General features: G+C 37.3%; 1 protein-coding gene across 2 annotated transcripts in view; it reads right to left on the reverse strand.

Annotated features, from left to right (window-relative positions):
• The window catches only part of UBE2T (ubiquitin conjugating enzyme E2 T), a 43,604-nt gene extending 23,415 nt beyond the window's left edge, over positions 1–20,189 (reverse strand). The window contains exon 1 of one of the 2 annotated variants that reach the window (XM_077157409.1): positions 20,076–20,189. The gene's annotated coding sequence lies outside the window, so the exon portion shown is untranslated. Of the gene's footprint in view, positions 1–20,003 lie in introns of both variants that reach the window. The other variant, XM_077157408.1, reaches the window with a different exon arrangement.
• Between the last annotated feature and the right edge of the window lie 3,202 nt (positions 20,190–23,391).

Raw genomic sequence — 23,391 nt, forward strand, 5'->3', positions numbered from 1 at the left:
TTGATAACCACACTTGATTAAATCACATCTCCAGGGAGATTATCTAATTACAGATTCAAACATACAGTACTGAATAGGCATTATTCCGCCATTACGAAATGGATTTTTGATTAAAACATGGCTTTTCTACAGTCCATACATCCTTTCAAACCAGCAGTCTTGTTTGGAATTATTCAGGTGGTTGCAGTCCTGTAGAGGCTCCACTGGCAGCTGACAGCTGATTGACTAGGAGGCCTAAACTAGGATGGTTGACCTCTATTCCACCTCTTCTTGGGAGGAATAGCAAAGTCACATTACAAAGGGGCATTGAGACAGAGTTAGAAAGAATAAGCGATCTTTTCAAATAATCTAGCCCAATGATAATTACTAACAGTTTATGATTTATTTCTACCATCTCATTAGTATTTTCTGTTTGTCCCTCTTTTTCTAAATTTCTTCTCTTCTTTAGGATTGATTTTATTAGGATTGATTTTATTTTCTCTCCGTCCATTCCCCCCCTCTGCTATTTTGGAAGATATAAAACTTTTTGCATTATTTTTAAAAAGTACTATATAGATTTTAATATGTATATCTAACTTATTAATGTTTAAAGTTAACCAGTACCATAGAATTCCGGGTCAAGATGGCGGCTTTACAGCATGCGCATTTTAGTTCGTCCTCCAGAACAACTACTAAATAACCAGAAACAGTACAGAACAGCTCCTGGGGCCATGTCAGTGACGAGACACACAGCGTACCCCAGTCTGGACCGGCTGCGAGCACCCACTAGAACCGTGAGTTCCCAAAGCTGCAGTGGCCAGCGCCCCTTCCCCACAGGCCGCTTCCTAGAGGGGAAAGGAAAGGACTTTACCAGCATCAGGGACTGGGCACAATCAAACGCCAATTGTGGAACTAATTAACAAATTCTGACTACTAAAAATAGGCCCCCAGCTTAGGTGAACCTGATCAAAGTGAAGGTTGCTCATTTTGCCTTGGTGCCAAGGAGGCAGGACAGACAGAAAAAGGGGGAAAAAAAAAAGAAGGAAACAGAGGTTTTTGTGGCTGTGTATCTACAAAGGCTTGACTGCCTCTGGATACAGTGGCAGGACTTTTCAGGCTGCAACTGCCCCAGGCATAGGCAGAAGTGAGCTCTTTTGTGGGCTTATCTGGAGCTTGCGCCTTCCCCAGGGGAGGGGTGAAGCCCACCCAGGTGGAATCCCTCCATCAAGGAATTCAGAAGCCAGGGCTTGGTAATTTGAAGCCATTAAAACCAGCCTACAACCTCTCCTCTGTCTCCACCACGCCCCCAGCAGTGAGAGTCTGCCAAAATTAAAGGTAGCGCACCATCTTATGTTGGTGGGACCTGCAGTCAGAGAAGCGCCACACACAGGGCAGGATTAAGAAAAACAGAGTCCAGAAACTTCACAGGAAAGTCTTTCAACCTGCTGGGTCTCACTCTCAGGGAAAACCGATGCAGGTGACTCTTTCCTCCTGATAGGAGGCCAGTTTGGTCTGGGAAAATCTGGCTGGGGTATATAATATCTAAGTAGACCCTCCTAAGTGTGTGTGTGGGGGAAGGCACCACACAAGCAGGACAAGAAACAAGAAAACAAGAACTGAAAAATTCTCCTCTGTTAAACAAAACTTATGCTAAAAGGTCCAGATAAAGCTGAACGGAATGTCAAAGAACAGATAGACAACAAATTCATCCAGCAAGAAAACCCTAGATAAAAGAAGTGAAAGCAATCTCCAGAATAAACTAATTAAGGTAATTAAATGCCTAGATGCCAGCAAAAAATAACAAATCACACTAGGAAAACTGAAAATATGGCCCAGTCAAAGGAACAAATCAACAATTCAAATGACATACAGGAGCTGAAACAATTCATTCAGAATGTACGAACAGACATGGAAAACCTCATCAAAAACCAAATCAATGAATTGAGGGAGGATATAAAGAAGGCAAGGAAAGAACAAAAAGAAGAAACTGAAAGTCTGAAAAAACAAATCACAGAACTTATGGGAATGAAAGACACAGTAGAAGAGATGAAAAAAACATTGGAAACCCACAATGGTAGATTTCAAGAGACAGAACATAGGATTTCTGGACTGGAGGACGGAACATCTGAAATCCGACAAGAAACAGAAACTATAGGGAAAAAAATGGAAAAATATGAGCAGGGATTCAGGGAATTGAAAGACAATATGAAGCGCATGAATATATGTGTTGTGGGTGTCCCAGAAGGAGAAGAGAAGGGAAAAGGAGGAGAAGAACTAATGGAGGAAATTATCACTGAAAATTTCTCAACTCTTATGAAAGACTTAAAATTACAGATCCAAGAAGTGCAGCGTACCCCAAAGAGAACAGATCCAAATAGACATACTCCAAGACATTTAATAATCAGAATGTTAGAGGTGAAAGGAAAGAGAGGATCTTGAAAGCAGCAAGAGAAAAGCAATCCATCACATACAAGGGAAGCCCAATAAGACTATGTGCAGATCTCTCAGCAGAAACCATGGCGAGAAGACAGTGGGATAATATATTTAAATTATTAAAAGAGAAAAACTGCCAACCAAGAATTCTATATCCAGCAAAATTGTCCTTCAAAAATGAGGGAGAAATTAAAACATTTTCACACAAAAAAATCACTGAGAGAATTTGTGACCAAGAAGAGACCAGCTCTGCAAGAAATACTAAAGGGAACACTAGAGACAGATATGAAGACAGAAGAGAGAGGTGTGGAGAACAGTGTAGAAAGGAAGACTATGAGTAAAGGTAAAAAGAAGGAAAATTAGATATGACATATAAAATCCAGAAGGCAAAATAGTAGAAGAAAGTACTACCCATGCAGTAATAACACTGAATGTTAACGGATTAAACGCTCCAATCAAAAGACATAGTCTGGCAGAATGGATTAAAAAACAGGACCCATCCATATGCTGTCTCTACTCAAAGGACACGAGGCCAAGGACACAAATGGACATTTGCACACCAATGTTTATAGCAGCATTATTAACAATTACCAAGAGATGGAAACAGCCAAAATGTCCATCAACAGAGAGTTGACTAAACAAACTGTGACATTTACATAAGATGGAATATTATGCAGCTTTAAAACAGAATAAAGTTATGAAGTATGTAACAACATGAATGGACCTTAAGGACATTATGCTGAGTGTGATTAGCCAGAAACAGAAGGACAAATACTGTATGGTCTCACTGATATGAACTGACATTATTGAATAAACTTGGAATATTTCCTTGGTAACAGAGACCATCAGGAGATAGAAATAGGGTAAGATGTTGGGTAATTGGAGCTGAAGGGATACAGATTGTGCAACAGGACTGAATATAAAAACTCAGAAATGGACAGCACAGTATTACCTAACTGTAACACAATTATGTTAAAACACTGAATGAAACTGCATATGAGAATGATAGAGGGAGGAGGGCTGGGGCATAAATGAAATCACAAAAAAAGACAGACGATAAAGATTGAGATGGTGTAATCTAGGAATGCCTAGAGTGTACAATGATAGTGACTAAATGTACAAATTTAAAAATGTTTTTGCATGAGGAAGAACAAAAGAATGTCATTACTGCAGTGTGCTGAAAATAGATGGTACTTAATATTTTAAAATTTCAACTAATGTGTGAGACTAAAGCAAAAAATGTTTATTTGGTACAAATCTATACTTTGACTAGTGCATCTCCTAATATAACTTATGTAGATAGTTGATTGAACACCTTAAGTACATGGAACTTTGTATAGGACATGAGATTTTGTTGGTTTGTCCAGGTGATGCCCTGATGAATCCCAGAGTGATTTGATCAGTGAGTGGAAAAGTATTTGCAAAGTCCCCTTCGGGGAATGGTGAGAATGGGGGAAAACTCAACTTCCCCAAGTTGAATTCTTGATATTCTCACAAGCAGTGTGGACAACCAAAGGTATAGGCTGAGCCCCCAGTCTTGGGGTTTGTTCATATGAAACTTAACCCCACAAGGGATAGGTCAAGCCTACTTACAATTAAGCCTAAGAGTCACCCCCAAGAGAACCTCTTTTGTTGCTCAGATATGGCGTCTCTCTCTAGCCAACACAGCAAGCAGACTCACCACCCTCCCTCTGTCTACATGGGACATGACTACCAGGGGTGTGGATCTTCCTGGCAGCGTGGGACAGAAATCCCAGAATGAGCTGAGATTCAGCATCAAGGGATTGAGAAAAACTCTAGAATGAGCTGAGACTCAGCATCAAGGGATTGAGAAAACCTTCTCCACCAAAAGGGAGAAGAATGAAATGAGACAAAGTGTCAATGGCTGAGAGATTCCAAACAGAGTCGAGAGGTTATCCTGGAGGTTATTCTTATGCATTAAGTAGATATCACCTTGTTATCCAAGATGTAATGGAGAGGCTGGAGGGAACTGCCTGAAAATGTAGTTCCAGTAGCCATGTTTCTTGATGATGATTGTATAATGATATAGCTTTCACAGTGTGACTGTGTGATTGTGAAAACCTTGTGTCTGATGCTCCTTTTATCTACCTTGTGAACAGATGAGAGGAACATATGGAATAAAAATAAATAATAGGGGGAACAAATGTTAAAATAGATTTAGTTTGAAATGCTAGTGATCAATGAAAGGGATCAGTAAGGGGTATGGCCTGTAAAAAATTTTTTTATTTTCTGTTTGTTATATTTTCCTGTTGTTTTTTTATTTCTTTTTCTGAATTAATGCTAATGTTCTGGGAAATGATCATGATGATGAATATGCAACTATGTGATGATATTGTGAATTGCTGAGTGTATGTGTTGGGAATGTTTGTGTTTCTTGTAATTTTTTTTAATTAATAAAAAATTAAAAAAAACATGGTGATAAATCAGTGCTTTTGGATTCATCACTTACAAACATGTAATTTGTATCAATTACTACAGAAAAGTGGGGGTGGAAGATTATAGGAACATGGTTTGTGTATACTACTGGAGTCAAATTGATATCAAAGAAAATGAGATATTTATAATTTAGGATGTTAAATTTAAGCCCATGAAAACTACAAAGAAAATATTGGAGAATATGCAACAACATAGAGACAAAAAAATAGAGTACAGGTTGCCAGGAGTGGAGGGTGGGGAAATGGTGAATTATTTGATGGGTGTAGGACTTCTATTTGGAGAGATGGGAAAGTTTTCATAAAGGGGGTGAGAGTTTTACAATATTTTGTGCATGCTATGAATCCCATTGAATACTAAGCTTTGGAGTAGTGGTGATGGGAAAGTTTATGTTGTATATCTACTCCCACAATTAAAAAAAAAAAAAAGAAACAGCAACTAAGGAGAAAATGACAATTAAATGCAGTGCATTATCCTGGTTGGCAACTAGTAAAGGAAGAGGAAAAAGGCTCAAAGAGACATTATTGGGACATATGAAAAATTAGAATACAGACTGTAGCTTTACATCAATGTTAAATTTCTGGGACTTGATAACCATTCTTATGGTGGTTATGTAAAAATATCTTTGTTCTTGAGAAATACACATGGCTGTATTAAGTGTTTAAGGAACACAATCTACACTCAGGTGTTCAGGAAATGGATTGATTGATAGACTGACAAACAGACAGATGGATAGATAGATCGAATGATACGGCAAATGTGGCAAAATGTTAAAATTGGTGGATCTGGATGGGGATGGGTGAGGGTATGGTGGAGTTTTCTGTATGAGATTTGGTATTATTTTTGTAACTGTCCTTTAAGTATTACAAAATAAAAAGTTAAAAAAATTAAAAATAAAGTTAACCGGTACCTTTATACGCCTCCCCATCAATACAAGGCCCATAGAATGATTTAACCCTGATCACACCCCCACTTTTGACTTATTGTGTATTTTAATCCAATCATGTTCTTTAAACCACTGAAACAGTAACTATTTTATATAGTCAAAGTTTGTTTACATTTACTCACAAGTTTGTAATTTTCTTTTTCACCTTTCCTACTTGCACTCCAAATCTCCCATCTAGGATAATTTTCCTTTCACTTGAAATACTTTAGTGAGGTCTGATGGTGGCAAAATCACTTTGTTTTTCTGAACCTGAATTTTGCTTTTGTTCTCATAAAGTATTTTCTGCTGGCACATAGAAGATATTCTAGTCTTCTAGTTTCTAGTGTTGCTATTAAGAAGGAGGATAAAGTGTCTTTTCTCTCCAGCTGTATTTAAAAATGTTTGTTGTTTTGAAGTTCTGCTGTCATTGTCTAGCTATGGATTCTTTTTACTTGTCCTTGAAATTTATCAGACTTCATGAATTAAGTGCCTTATTATCTTTTGAGTGATCTGGGAAAATATCAGCCACTTTATCTTCAAATACTGTCTCTGCTCAAGTCTCCTTCATTGCTTCTAGAACTCTGTCACATTAAAACTTCCCATTCTCTCCTCTACTTAATCTTTTTTTTTTTTTACTTAATCTTTTTTAAAGTCATATTTCTATTTTTGTGTGGCATTCTAGATCCTTTCTTTAGATCTACATTCCCATGCACTAATTTTCTCTTCAGTCATGTCTAACCTTAAATCTATCATAGAATTTTAATTTTTAATTATTAAATTTTTTATATCTTCAGGTTTTACTTGGTTGCTTTTAAAACCTGCATTATCATTTTTCTTGCTCTTATATGACAGTTTCAATACTCCTTTTGCTTCCTCAAACATATTAAACATACTCATTTCTATTCTGTTTGATAATTCAAATATATTATGGTTTTGCATGTCTGTGTCTATGTTTTCTTTTTTTCTGACTTTCATTCAATTTTGTGATTTCTAATTGAGAGCTCTTAGAATTCTATCTGGGATAATTCTTTGACACTTGTATTGAAGATGGGTTCTTTCAGAAAGAATGTGCATTTGCTCCCGACAGAGAGCTTGAGACATGGCTAGCCCAAGATCACCTTAAACTAAAATCTCTGAAGACTATACAGACCACCCATGGTGTGCTGGTTTGAAAGGAAGTATGCCCCCTAAGAAAAGCCATGTTTTGATATAAATCCCATTTCTTAAAGGTAGAATAATCCTTATTCAATGCTGAATATTTGAAACTGTAATGAGGTCATCTCCCTGGTTGGTGTGATTTAGTCAAGAATGGTTGTTAAACTGGATTAGGGAATGACATGTCTCCACCCATTTGAGTGGGTCTTGATTAGTTTCTGAAGTCCTATAAAAGAGGAAACATTTTGGAGAATGAGAGATTCAGAGAGAGCAGAGAATGCTGCAGCACTACAAAGCAGAGTCTGCAAGCCGGCGACCTTTGGAGATAAAGAAGGAAAAGGCCTCCCAGGGAGCTTCATGAAACAGGAAGCCAGGAGAGGAAGTAGCAGATGATGCCTTGCTTGCCATGTGCCCTTCCAGCCGAGAGAGAAACTGTGACTGTGTTCGCCATGTGCCTTTTCAGATGAGAGAGAAACCCTGAACTTCATAGGCCTTCTTGAACCAAGGTATCTTTCCCTGGATGCCTTTGATTGGACATTTCTATAGACTTGTTTTAATTGGGACATTTTCTTGGTCTTAGAACTGTAAACTAGCAACTCATTAAATTTCCCTTGTTAGAAGCCATTCCGTTTCTGGTATATTGCATTCCAGCAGCTAGCAAACCAGAACACATGGAGAATGAATTAAGATTGGAAACCTGTGTGAAAACCAGCTATGGTTACAAATACTCAGTGGAGATTAACATGTTGTTTCCTGTCCTCCCTCTCCCCTCCCCACCAACCAGTACCAAGGATTTAGACAGACTTTTACCATTACAGCGAAGGTATAGCACTCTGAGGTCCCAGTTTTAGAAAAAGAGATGTTTTATTAAACCTCCACCACGGAAAGCCCTGGACTTTTTTTTTCCTTCCCTGTTTCCCAAAGGACAATGAAAGCTAAAGTTAAATTTCACCTGAATTGTACTGCACAAATGCTCTCAAAGTCAGATCATCTTTAATGTTCCTATCATTTCTCTAAATATCTGATTTTACTTGAATTTTGGCCTGAGTACTTTTTTCCCCATTTGCCTGTTTGTAGATTCATTTACAACACACTTCAATTTTTAATACAACTTTTTTTCCCAGAAGGTTCAATAAGGGTACTTAGTCCATCATATTGCCAGAAATGGGTGGAAATTTTCCTCTTTCAGTCTCTTAATGGTCAAGATTTTTGGATTGTCTAAATTCACGGTTTCTGTTTCATCCCTCATTTTATTTTCAGTCTACTACAATCTGTTCTACCCCATTATTCCAATGAAACTGCTCTGTCAAAGAGCAGTAATGATCTTTCTATTGCCTAAATTAAATATACTCCTTTTAATCTACCTTACTTCTACAGCATCTGTTGATCATTCACCCCTTTCTTAAAAAATCCCTTGACCTCTGGGAACACTGCTTTCTCCTATTTCTCCTACTCTTCTAATCCTTCATTTCTCTGCTCACTTCATTAATCCTGGTTTCTTCTAAGGTCCTGCCTAAGTCTTGTTCTCAATATTCTTTCACCATGTAGCTCCAGCTACTCTGAGAGTTTCAATATCATATGAAGAATGAAGACTCCCATATTCTTTCTCCAGCCCAGATTCCTAGTCTGACTTTCTCTCCTCTTTTTCAACTCCTACTATTTTTCTTCACCTAGCTTTTCCCCAGGAAACTAAAAAACAAAATACAGTTAGAACAAAATCAGTTTTCCTTCAAAGATCTGCTTTTCATATGTTCTTTATTTCAGCGAGTGGCACTTTTAATCCAGCTGTCAGAGTCAAAACCTAGAAACCATACTTCTCCTCTTTCTTAGCTCTCACTCCAAATCTTACAGATTACTTTCTCATTTATTCAAAAAATATTTATTGATTGTCTAACACTGCCAGGCATCATGTAAGTTCTAAAGATACACAGATAAATGAGATGGAGAAGTTCTCTGTCCATATACAGCATACACACTGGTGAGAAAGAAGACATGCAATAAAAAAGTAAAAAAATAACTTCAGGTAGTGATGAGTGATATATAAAGAAAAATAGAACAGAGAGACAAGAGTGACGTGGTGGAGGGCTATTTTATCCAGAGTATCAGGGAACGTCTCTCTGAGGAAGTGACATTTAGGCAAAGATCTGAATGACAATCAAGTAAAAGAGAAAGTCATGGGAAGATAATGGAGGGAAAGTGTTTTGGCAGGAGAGAAAGAGTTCCAAGCAAAAGGAACAAGGTGTGTAGCTTCTGGTGGTGGCAAAGTGGCTTATATAAAAATAACTAACCTCCTGCCAAAAATAATTATATATTGCTATAACAAATATAAAAGCAATCATTTGAGGATGCAAAAACGTGACCAAAAAATGGACAGAAAATAGGGGAGATATATTACAGCCCTTGAAAGAAAGAGATCTACAGCTTTTCTACTGAAGTACCTCCCTAGTTTGGAGTTCAATATATACCAAGATAGAGGGGCTTTCTAAACACCTTGGTTTCACTGAAACTCCAGAAGAACCATGCCTCTCCAATATTAAGATGATCTGCCAGAAATTTAAATGCCTTTTACAATAAAAATTGATATTCTCCAGAGGGAGATCACCAGACTCCAGATTCTCTATAACATACCATTCATAATACCCAGTCTAGAAAATAATTAGTAGACATATGAAGAAATAGGAAAATGGAAGCCACTGTGAAGAGAAAAAATAAACAGATGACTCAGATGTTAGAATGAGCCGACAGATTTTTAAACAACCATGATAAATAAATTATATAATCTAAGAAGAATGATGGCTATAAAGGGTGAAGAGATATGGAATGTCAAGTGAGAGATAGATACACTAAAATAGAAACAAATGAAACCCTAGAATTGAAAATTACAATATTTATTTTAAAAATTCACTGGGTGTGATAAATATCAGATTGGGCACCACAAAAGAAAGCCCTAGTGAATTTGCAGATAAATCAATAGGAATTATCCAAACTGAAGCACAGGGAGAAAAAACATTAGGGAAGAGGAGGAAAGAAGAACAAAATTTCAATAATTTGTGGGGAGAGAAAAAAACCATATCTGAAGAAATATTAGATGAAAAATTTCCAAATATGATTTTAAAAATGGCAATTAACAGATCCAGGAAGATCATAGAAATCTAAGCAGATTAATTACAAATAAAACCATACCTAAGCATGTCATAAACTTTTAAAAGTAAAGGAAAAAATCTTCAATCAATCAGAGAAAAAGAAGACACTTTACACATAAGTGAACAATAATAAGAATGACAACATACATCCAAGAAGTTGGGAAAGGCATAAGCATGTTAAGGAGAGATAAACAGGATATAAAAAAGAGCCAAATCAAACCTCTAGAGATGAAAAATATCGAGTCTGAGATTAAAAAATAACGGATGAGGGTGCATGGTAGTTCAGTGGTTAGAATGCCTGCCTTCCATGAGGGAGACCTAGGTTCGATTCCCAGACCAAGCACCAAAAAGAAAAAAGGATGAGATTAACAGCAGATTAGACATTGTAGCAGAAAAGATTAGTGAATTTTAAGACATATTAATATACACAATCCAAAACGAAAGAGAGAGAAAAAAAGAAAAACTGACCAAAAAAAATGAACAGGATATCAGTGAATCAGGGACAACATCCAACAGCTTAATAAATATAAGTGGAGCCCCAGAACAGAGGAAGGGTATAAGGGGCAGAAAAATATTTGAAGAAATAAGAGCCAAGAAGTTCCCAAATTTGATGAAAACTATAAACCCACAGACTCAAGATGCTCAACCAAAAGCAATAAGATGAGGAAAACAATATCAAGACACATCCTATTGACTTCCAGAGAAGATGGCGGCTTAGTAAGATGCGCGGATCTTAGTTTCTCCTCCAGGACAGCTACTAGGGGAGTAGAAACGATACAGAACAGCTCCCAAAGCCACGACAGAGATAAAAAAAGACAGCGTACCCCATCCTGGAATGGCTGGCTGGCTGAGAGAACCCGCTCTGGTGAGATCGCCGAGGGGCGCGGACTTCACCGGGCGGGGCGGCAAGCGGCCAGAGTCACTCCCTTCCCCCTTCCCGGGCCGGTTGGGAGAATTGGACAGGCGGTCCCCTCAAACCGCGGCGGCTGGCGTCCACACCACGCGCGGCCCCCCAGACCAACTGAGAGAATTGGATCGGAAATCCCCAGGCCGCGGAGAACGGTGACGGGGGGGCCCTTCCAAACCCGTGACTCCCTGGGAACGTGCACTCTCCCAGGCGGGCCGCTGTGGTTAGCGCCCTCCCGTCATGCTTGGCGCCCCGGGCCGACTAGGAAATTCGGACAGGCGCTTTCCCGGGCTGTGGCGGCCAGCGACCCTCCCCGCGTTCGGACCCCGGGCCGGCTGGCACTCTTCCAAGCCGCTTCGGCTAGCGAACCTCCCGGACGGCGAGAGTTTTCCAAAGTTAAAGGACCCACAGCACCTTTTACTGGTGGGAGCCGCAGACAAACGTGTGCCACGAGTGCCACCTACTGGGCAGGATAAGAAAAACAGAACCCAGAGATTTCACAGAAAAATCTTCCAAACTTTTGGATCCAACACCCAGGGAAATCTGTCTAAATGCGCAGACGCCAGCAGAAGATAACGGATCACGCTCAAAGGCTGAAACTATGGCCCAGTCAAAGGAACAAACCAATAGTTCAAATCAGATACAGGAGCTGAGACAACTAATGCTGAATATATGAACAGAAATGGAAAACCTCTTCAAAAACGAAATCGATAAATTGAGGGAGGACATGAAGAAGACATGGGCTGAACATAAAGAAGAAATAGAAAAACTGAAAAAACAAATCACAGAACTTATGGAAGTGAAGGACAAAGTAGAAAAGATGGAAAAAACAATGGATACCTACAATGACAGATTCAATGAGACAGAAGATAGAATTAGTGATTTGGAGGATGGAACATCTGAATTCCAAAAACAAACAGAAACTATTGGGAAAAGAATGGAAAAATTTGAACAGGGTATCAGGGAACTCAAGGACAATATGAAGCGCACAAATATACGTGTTATGGGTGTCCCAGAAGGAGAAGAGAAGGGAAAAGGAGGAGAAAAACTAATGGAAGAAATTATCACTGAAAATTTCCCAACTCTTATGAAAGACCTAAAATTACAGATCCAAGAAGTGCAGCACACCCCAAAGAGATTAGACCCAAATAGGCGTTCTCCAAGACACTTACTAGTTAGAATGTCAGAGGTCAAAGAGAAAGAGAGGATCTTGAAAGCAGCAAGAGAAAAACAATCCATCACATACAAGGGAAACCCAATAAGACTATGTGTAGATTTCTTAGCAGAAACCATGGAGGCTAGAAGACAGTGGGATGATATATTTAAACTACTAAAAGAGAAAAACTGCCAACCAAGACTCCTATATCCAGCAAAATTGTCCTTCAAAAATGAGGGAGAAATTAAAACATTCTCAGACAAAAAGTCACTGAGAGAATTTGTGACCAAGAGACCAGCTCTGCAAGAAATATTAAAGGGAGCACTAGAGTCAGAAACGAAAAGACAGAAGAGAGAGGTATGGAGAAGAGTGTAGAAAGAAGGAAAGTCAGATATGATATATATAATACAAAAGGCAAAATGGTAGAGGAAAATATTATCCAAACAGTAATAACACTTAATGTTAATGGACTGAATTCCCCAATCAAAAGACATAGATTGGCAGAATGGATTAAAAAACAGGATCCTTCTATATGCTGTCTACAGGAAACACATCTTAGACCCAAAGATAAACATAGGTTGAAAGTGAAAGGTTGGGAAAAGATATTTCATGCAAATAACAACCAGAAAAGAGCAGGAGTGGCTATACTAATATCCAACAAGTTAGATTTCAAATGTAAAACAGTTAAAAGAGACAAAGAAGGACACTATATACTAACAAAAGGAACAATTAAACAAGAAGACATAACAATCATAAATATTTACGCACCAAACCAGAATGCCCCAAAATACGTGAGGAATACACTGCAAACACTGAAAAGGGAAATAGACACAAATACCATAATAGTTGGAGACTTCAATTCCCCACTCTCATCAATGGACAGAACATCTAGACAGAGGATCAATAAAGAAACAGAGAATCTGAATATTACTATAAAGGAGCTAGACTTAACAGACATTTATAGGACATTACATCCCACAACAGCAGGATACACCTTTTTCTCAAGTGCTCATGGATCGTTCTCAAAGATAGACCATATGCTGGGTCACAAAGCAAGTCTTAACAAATTTAAAAAGATTGAAATCATACACAACACTTTCTCGGATCATAAAGGAATTAAGTTGGAAATCAATAATAGGCAGAGTGCCAGAAAATTCACAAATACGTGGAGGTTCAACAACACACTCTTAAACAACGAGTGGGTCAAAGAAGAAATTGCAAGAGAAATTAGTAAATACCTCGAGGCAAATGAAAATGAAAACACAACATATCAAAACTTATGGGATGCAGCAAAGGCAGTGCTAAGAGGGAAATTTATTGCCCTAAATGTCTATATCAGAAAAGAAGAAAAGGCAAAAATGCAGGAATTAACTGTTCACTTGGAAGAACTGGAGAAAGAACAGCAAACTAATCCCAAAGCAAGCAAAAGGAAAGAAATAACAAAGATCAGAGCAGAAATAATGAAATTGAAAACATGAAAACAATAGAGAAAATCAATAAGACCAGAAGTTGGTTCTATGAGAAAATCAATAAGATTGATGGGCACTGAGCAAGATTGACAAAAAGAAGAAGAGAGAGGATGCAAATAAATAAGATCAGAAATGGAAGAGGAGACATAACTACTGACCTCACAGAAATAAAGGAGGTAATAACAGGATACTATGAACAACTTTACGCTAATAAATACAACAATTTAGATGAAATGGACGGGTTCCTGGAAAGACATGAACAACCAACTTTGACTCAAGAAGAGATAGATGACCTCAACAAACCAATCACAAGTAAAGAAACTGAATTAGTCATTCAAAAGCTTCCTAAAAAGAAAAGTCCAGGACCAGATGGCTTCACATGTGAATTCTACCAAACATCCCAGAAAGAATTAGTACCAACTCTCCTCAAACTCTTCAAAAAAATCGAAGTAGAGGGAAAACTACCTAATTCATTCTATGAAGCCAACATCACCCTCATACCAAAACCAGGCAAAGATATTACAAAAAAAGAAAACTACAGACCAATCTCTCTAATGAATATAGATGCAAAAATCCTCAATAAAATTCTAGCAAATCGTATCCAACAACACATTAAAAGAATTATACATCATGACCAAGTAGGATTCATCCCAGGTATGCAAGGATGGTTCAACATAAGAAAATCAATTAATGTAATACACCATATCAACAAATCAAAGCAGAAAAATCACATGATCATCTCAATTGATGCAGAGAAGGCATTTGACAAGATTCAACTTCCTTTCCTGTTGAAAACACTTCAAAAGATAGGAATACAAGGGAACTTCCTTAAAATGATAGAGGGAATATATGAAAAACCCACAGCTAATATCATCCTCAATGGGGAAAAATTGAAAACTTTCCCCCTAAGATCAGGAACAAGACAAGGATGTCCACTATCACCACTATTATTCAACATTGTGTTGGAGGTTCTAGCCAGAGCAATTAGACAAGAAAAAGAAATACAAGGCATCAAAATTGGAAAGGAAGAAGTAAAACTATCACTGTTTGCAGACGATATGATACTATACGTCGAAAACCCGGAAAAATCCACAACAAAACTACTAGAGCTAATAAATGAGTACAGCAAAGTAGCAGGTTACAAGATCAACATTCAAAAATCTGTAGCATTTCTATACACTAGTAATGAACAAGCTGAGGGGGAAATCAAGAAACGAATCCCATTTACAATTGCAACTAAAAGAATAAAATACCTAGGAATAAATTTAACTAAAGAGACAAAAGACCTATACAAAGAAAACTACAAAAAACTGTTAAAAGAAATCACAGAAGACCTAAATAGATGGAAGGGCATACCGTGTTCATGGATTGGAAGACTAAATATAGTTAAGATGTCAAACCTACCTAAACTGATCTACAGATTCAATGCAATACCAATCAAAATCCCAACAACTTATTTTTCAGAAATAGAAAAACCAATAAGCAAATTTATCTGGAAGGGCAGGGTGCCCCGAATTGCTAAAAACATCTTGAGAAAAAAAACGAAGCTGGAGGTCTCGCGCTGCCTGACTTTAAGGCATATTATGAAGCCACAGTGGTCAAAACAGCATGGTATTGGCATAAAGATAGATATATCAACCAATGGAATCAAATAGAGTGCTCAGATATAGACCCTCTCATCTATGGACATTTGATCTTTGATAAGGCAGTCAAGCCAACTCACCTGGGACAGAATAGTCTCTTCAATAAATGGTGCCTAGAGAACTGGATATCCATATGCAAAAGAATGAAAGAAGACCCATGTCTCACACCATATACAAAAGTTAACTCAAAATGGATCAAAGATCTAAACATTAGGTCTAAGACCATAAAACAGTTAGAGGAAAATGTAGGGAGATATCTTATGAATCTTACAACTGGAGGCGGTTTTATGGACCTTAAACCTAAAGCAAGAACACTGAAGAAGGAAATAAATAAATGGGAACTCCTCAAAATTAAACACTTTTGTGCATCAAAGAACTTCATCAAGAAAGTAGAAAGACAGCCTATACAATGGGAGACAATATTTGGAAATGACATATCAGATAAAGGTCTAGTATCCAGAATTTATAAAGAGATTGTTCAACTCAACAACAAAAAGACAGCCAACCCAATTACAAAACGGGAAAAAGACTTGAACAGACACCTATCAGAAGAGGAAATACAAATGGCCAAAAGGCACATGAAGAGATGCTCAATGTCCCTGGCCATTAGAGAAATACAAATCAAAACCACAATGAGATATCATCTCACACCCACCAGAATGGCCATTATCAACAAAACAGAAAATGACAAGTGCTGGACAGGATGCGGAGAAAGAGGCACACTTATCCACTGTTGGTGGGAATGTCAAATGGTGCAACCACTGTGGAAGGCAGTTTGGCGGTTCCTCAAAAAGCTGAATATAGAATTGCCATACAACCCAGCAATACCATTGCTGGGAATCTACTCAAAGGACTTAAGGGCAAAGACACAAACGGACATTTGCACATCAATGTTTATAGCAGCGTTATTTACAATTGCAAAGAGATGGAAACAGCCAAAATCTCCATCAACAGAAGAGTGGCTAAACAAACTGTGGTATATACATACGATGGAATATTATGCAGCTTTAAGACAGGATAAACTTATGAAGCATGTAATAACATGGATGGACCTAGAGAACATTATGCTGAGTGAGTCTAGCCAAAAACTAAAGGACAAATACTGTATGGTCCCACTGATGTGAACGGACATTCGAGAATAAATGTGGAATATGTCATTGGTAACAGAGTCCAGCAGGAGGTAGAAACAGGGTAAGATAATGGGCAATTGGAGCTGAAGGGATACAGACTGTGCAACAGGACTAGATACAAAAACTCAAAAATAGACAGCACAATGATACCTAATTGTAAAGTAATCATGTTAAAACTCTGAATGAAGCTGCATCTGAGCTATAGGTTTTTGTTTTGTTTTGTTTTTACTATTATTACTTTTATTTTTTTCTCTATATTAACATTCTATATCTTTTTCGGTTGTGTTGCTAGTTCTTCTAAACCGATGCAACTGTACTAAGAAACGATGATCATGCATCTATGTGATGATGTTAAGAATTACTGATTGCATATGTAGAATGGTATGATTTCTAAATGTTGGGTTAATTTCTTTTTTTCCATTAATTAAAAAAAAAAAAGAGAAGGGGTAATTGGAGCTGAAGGGATACAAACTGTGCAACAGGACTGGATGTAAAAACTCAGAAATGGACAGCACAATACTACCTAATTGTAATGCAATTATGTTAAAACATTGAATGAAGCTGCATGTGAGGTATAGGTTTTTTTTTTCTCTCTATTATTGTTTTAATTCTTATTCTGTTGTCTTTTTATTTCTTTTTCTAAATCGATGCAAATGTACTAAGAAATGATGAATATGCAACTATGTGATGATATTAAGAATTACTGATTGTACATGTAGAATGGAATGATTTCTAAATGTTTTGTTAATTTTTTTTAATTAATAAAAAAAATAGCAAAAAAAAAAAAAAGACACATCCTATTAAAACTGTGGAAAATGAGCGATAAAGAGAAAGGTTTCAAGCAGCCAGAGGAAAAACACATTACATACAGAGGAAAAGATAAACGCAGAATTCTCTTCAGAAACAATACATACGAGAAAACAGTGGAAAAACATCTTGTTACAAAGAACAAAGAAAGAAAAAATTGTTCTGAAAGAAAAAACTGATGATTTAAAATTCTGTATCTGGCAAAAATTAAGGAGATAAGAGGAATAATAAGACAACATAAGATTAAATCTTTGTGATCTTTGATTAGGGAAAGCCTTCTTAGATACAACACCAAGAACATAAGTGGCAAAAGAAAAAATAAATTGGATTTCATCAAAATTAAGCTTTTGTGTTTCAAAGGACATCATGATGAAAGTGGTAAGACAACACTCAGAATGAGACAAGATATTTGCAAATCATGGGCCACATAAGGGACCTGCTTGTATCCATAAAATAAAAATAATTTAATAATAAAAGACAACTCAAAGAAGTTAGACAAATGGCCTAAAATCACATAAAAAGAATATCAACATCATTAGTCACTAGGGAAATACAAATCAAAACCACGAGATACCACTTCACATCCACTGGGATGGCTATAACAAAAAAGACAGCTAATACCAACTGTTGGCAAGGATATGAAGAAAATGGAGCCTTCATCTGTTGGTGGGAATGTAAAACAATGCAGTTGCTTTGGAAAACAGTCTATGAGTTCATCAACAGAGTTACCACATGACCCAGCAATTCTACTTCTAGGTATGTAACCAAGAAAAATGAAAACATATTCACACAAAAATCCGTATACTGATGTTCACAGTAGCACTGTTCATAACAGTCAGAAAGTGAAACAACCCAAATGCCCATCAACTAATGGGTAGAGAAGCAAAAATCTGGTCTATCCACATAATGTAATATTAACCATAAAAAAAGGAATGAAGTACTGAGATATACTAAAACATGGAAGAACCCTGAAAAGATGGTAAGTGAAAGAAACAAGAAACAAAAGTCCACATATTGTATGATTCATTTATAAAATATCTAGAATAGGCAAATCCACAGAGATAGAAAACAGATTAGTGGCTGTCAGGGGCTGGAGGGAAGGGGGAATGAAGAGTGACTGCTAATGGGTACGGATCCTTTTGGGGTATGAAAACGAATCACAGAAATGGTTGCACAACTGTGTGAATATGCCACTGAATTGTACACTTTAAAGGGGTGAATGGTATGGTACGTTTTAATTATATTTCAATAAAGTTGATATTAAAAAACTGCAAACAATCCAAATGTCCAACAGCAGGTAAGGGATAAACAAATTGTGGCATATCTATATAAAATGGAATACTAAAAAGAAATAAACTATCGATATACATGATATAGATGAATTTTAAAACAATCATGCTGAGTGAAAGCAGTCAGACCAAAAATGGTTCCATATATATAAAATTCTAGAAAATGTAAACTAATCTTTAGTGACATAAAGCAGATGAGTGGTTGCTTAGCGAAGGGGGGCATAGTGAGAAGGGGTGGGAAGAAAGGTTTATTAAGGGACATCAGGAAATTTTGGGAGGTGATGGATATATTCAGTAGGGATTGTGGTAATAGATTCACAAGTGTACACATATGACAAAACTTATCAAATTGTATACCTTAAAAATATGGAACTTATTGTATGTCAATTATATCCCAAAAACCTTATTTTAATATTTTAAACTTACTGTGAATAAAAAGCTAATCATGAGTGCTATACAGATAGAAATATGTAGCAAGTAAAATGTTTAAGAAAATTAAGTTTAGGATATACTAAAGTTAGAAACACTAAGTTTCTCTAACGCTTGGATCTGAGAATAAAACCCCATACACTTAAGGTAGAAACAGGAAAAACTGATGTGTGAAACTATTTCATTGGGTACTTCCCTTAAAACAAAAGTTAATCATAAATAATAACTTTTTAAAGATAAACTATAGTAAAAATGGAAAATGGTTGGATTATTTTAATAACTATATAAGTAATTTCAAATCTTGCATTTATAGCATTATTAAGGCTCTGAATAGGTCACTTATATTTCCAAATTATATTTTACAGTATCAATTACTATCCATTGTCTGGGTATAAAGGTCTTTATAATCTAGAAAAAATTCTTGTTTTCAGGCTCATATCCTGTCACTACTACCCACAAATTTATGCTTCAACCACACAGTCTTATTCCTTTTGCCCAACAATACGTGGACATTAAAATACCACTTCTTTCACACCTATTGCTATGTACACATAAAGTTACCACTTCTTTCACACCTATCTACATGTACATATTAAATTACAACTTCTTTCCCTTCTCTGGTCCTTTAACCCCTTTCAAAAGTCACCCTGTGTTTTCCATATCCACATTTGCATGGTGTGTTGTAATTTATCTGAGTTTCCCCTAATTAGGCCAAATTCCTTGAGAGCAAACACCTAGTTTTAAAACATGTTTTTTAAATCAACAGTGCCTAACCGTATCCAGCCCTGTCCCAGGTTTGAAAAATTAACGGGCGTGACATGGTTTTCAGGCTGAAGAAGGCAAAATAATAGTCTGTGCACATCCCGCAGCGAGAACGGGACGGATATGTCTTTTCCATAGTGGTAAACTCTCTGCAGGAGGCCGGTTGGGGGAATGGGCTGGGGGTGGGGGTGGGGGTCTCCAAGTACAATGCGATTACAGAAAACATAGGTGTGCCAGTCTCCTCCGCTCAACAGTGGCTTTTCAGACGCTCTCCTTCAGAAGAGAGAAAACCCCCATGTTAGGCAGAAGCAGGACTCCTTACCCTCAAGACGCACAGTGACCTCCTCCGAGGAGCGTTCTCTCAGCAAAGAAACAAAAAACTCTCCCGTTTTACCTGCATGGAAGCAACACCAACCACAGCCGCGCGGGAGCCCCTGATATCCACACCTACGCCTGCGCAAACCCGGACGGTTGGCGTCGCTCCGCCTCCCACCTTTCACGAAGATTGTGATTGGTCCGCAGCAATTCCGGAAAGAAGTTAGCAGCTTCCTATTGGCCAGTCCTTTGAGCCTGGCTTCCTCTCACACTGCGTTCGAATCTGAGCGCGCCAGGCGTCGCCACTCAACTTCAAAACTACTGGCTGCCTCGAGCGCTACACCCGCAGGCGGTGTGTTCGCAGCACGACTAGGTGTGACCGGATTACCAGTTAGGCTGTTTGTCAGAGTTGGAAAGAACTATTATTTACTGGGCTCCTGGCCCTAAGGGTGGCGCTGTGGGGACTCAAAGATGAATGGGAGGCCCCGACTTCTGAGCGTTTCTACTATCGATTTATGTTTCTCACCTCAGTGTTGGTGATAACTTACATTTGTATCATTTTAGAGTTTTCAGAGGGCTTTTATATGCATCATCACTGATCCTCACAACCCTGTGAGGTAAGCCCACTTTTGGATTGTTAAAATGGGAATGGAATTGTCCTAGTTCAAAGGTTCAAATTCGATTTTCTAGTTTGAGCTTCCCCAAAGAGAAGATCAGTGACCTTTGGGAACTCCCCTACCTCCACCCACCACTCCCCGTCTTTGGGGGAAAAAAGACCTCGGGATGGTAATGACTTTGGCTTGATAACTTTCTTCTCTAACGCCATTACTTCCCTTTAATGTACTCATGGGTGCATTTTAAAATGTGGATGGTTGGCAATAGTTTAAAATTTGAGCTTGTTTCTATATCATCTCACATTACTTTTTGCTTTTCTAACAATCTTCAATGAATCTATTAGGGAATACAGACACAAATGGATGAAAATTTTATTTGGACTATGCCTCCTCAAGAGGGACGTTTAACAAGTTAAGAATTTATCTTGAACAAGGGGTGCAAGGGTTTATCCTGGGCAAAGGATGGGTGACACAGTGTAGGAGGAATAATGAAAAGAACCAGAAATATTTAATCTGGAGAAGGAAAATAATGATAGCTATCTTTATTTTAAATATTCTTTTTCATGTAAGATTTTCATTCCTCAGTGAACACATCTAAAACCAATAGATGAAAGTTAAAGGGATGGCAAATGTAGCTCACTAAAAGATTCTATCAATTAAAACTAAACAAAACATGTAGACTTGGGAGATAGTGAATTCTCCATCACTGGCTATGTTCCAATGGAAATTAGGTAATCATGTGCATAAGCGTTCTTTGTATTGGGTGGAAGTTTGGAATAGATGACCCATAAGTCCTCTTCTGACTTAAAAGTGTGGTATTTCCTAACTAAGGAAGTACTGTTTTTAGCTAAGCCAGCCCTGACTTCTGAGAGTTGGGTCTCTGAGAGGTGATTGTTGTATGAGAGCCCAGAGATGGCCCAAGCCTGACTTGAATCTAAAGGACCTGGCTGGAACTTGATTAACCTTGGAAATGCTATAGATGGGGAAAAAATTTCATCTCACAGCTCTCATCTCATTGTGTGGCTTTGGAACAGTGGGGTAAAGGAGTAATGGCCAGTCTTTCCCTAAGTTTATAAACCAGCATCATTTTGGCCTCTGCATTGATTTCTACATTCAGTCCAAATTAGAGTTAAGGAGCAAGTGGTACTCGTGACCTCTGCGTTGTATGTGGATACATTGACCAGGATTCTGTCATGATTCCGTCCTAGGGTACCTCTCATTTGTTGTAGAAATGACCAACTAAAGTAGTTTATGAATTACAAGCATAAAGAATTCTGTGATTGTTTGGTCTAATTTACAATCAGATGCAGGGGTTTTGCTTTTATTATTAGTATGTACTCATTGTAGTAAACTGTTTTTTTGTCATAATTCTGGACTTACTTATTTTACTGTTATTCTCTGTTTTAATGTCTTCAAGCCTTCCCTTATTTTCTCTCCTATCCCAACTGTAATGGTACCTGCATTATAGTTTTGACTTTGAACTGATATGGATTACTTCCTTGGGTGGTTCTCTGAGAAATGGGTCTTAAAAATGGCTGTTAAAAAAATGCAGAGACAGGATTGAGTCTGGAAGAAAGGAAAGATGGTATGATAAAACAAGCAAATACCTATAGTTTTGGCAACCAAACTGAAAGGGTTGGAAAAAAAAAAACAAAACTGTAGCGCTAAGTGTATAGTTTCCATTTGTCCACCAGAGGGAGGTATGTAAACTGGTGGAAATATAGGCTGGGCTGAAAGATTTTCATAAACTATGTACATGTGCCATTGCTTTTAAAAAGGGAGTATTTTAAAGTTATAATATATTTTTCAAAGTGTGGGTGTGGGAAATTATTTTGTAACATTTTCTTCACTTTATAAAAGAATGCATCATAGTTGGTTTATCTACTTCATTTAAAAGTTTAAAAAGTATATTTGTCCATAGCCTGTCAAGATTTACTCGTGTATACTTTTTTCTCCTTTGAAATTGAGTATTTATGTAGGAAATTTAAACCTCATTGTTTGTTTTTAATGAGCTGATTGTATAAATTTAGTGTCAGAGGGCTCTGGTTTGGAAAAGTAATGTCAGGAAAAAACTGATATGATTTTAATTTGGAAAATTTAGTCATAGGCAGATGACTTTAGTTTTTTGTGGCATAGTTTTAAATAAACTTAGCCTGTTTAAGTAGATTATTATAATTACTACTTTCAAGAATCAGATACACTGATAATCAAATACACTGGTTTTATAGTCTATTTCTTTCCTTTCAGCTAGGTATTTGCTTAAATTATCCAAGGTACTTAGTAGCCTATATTTTTCTTTAAAATCTTCATGGTGGGTTTTATACCCTTGCCAGTTCAGAAAATAAAAATAAAGCAAATACAATAGTACAGTTAGGACGTACTTACTGGAATTTAAGTTAAATTCTTCCTGTTGAAATTTAAGCTAAAACCTCTAGGGCGAGTAAGGATTTAACTAGAACTTGGCCAATTTTTGCTTATTTATGCAATTGTAACAAGATATGTTTTCTTTCCCGATTCTGAATGCAAAAAGAATACAGTCAAAGGAAATGCAACATTACTGATCCCTGAAAATTTGCCTCAGTTTAAGAAGCCTTATTAGAAAGCTAGTATGCCAATAAAATATATAGTTTAATTATACATATTTTTGACCAGCTACTATGTACCAGAAACAGAATATTAAAATGGTACACATGGATTATTATCAGGTGTGCTTCCTGAGATTTTAGCAATTTGTGTTATACTAAACCTTGCCCCTTCTCAATCTTCCTCTCCAGACTGGTA

The sequence above is a fragment of the Tamandua tetradactyla genome, chromosome 4, assembly GCF_023851605.1.
Source record: "Tamandua tetradactyla isolate mTamTet1 chromosome 4, mTamTet1.pri, whole genome shotgun sequence".
Classification (NCBI taxonomy): domain Eukaryota; kingdom Metazoa; phylum Chordata; class Mammalia; order Pilosa; family Myrmecophagidae; genus Tamandua; species Tamandua tetradactyla.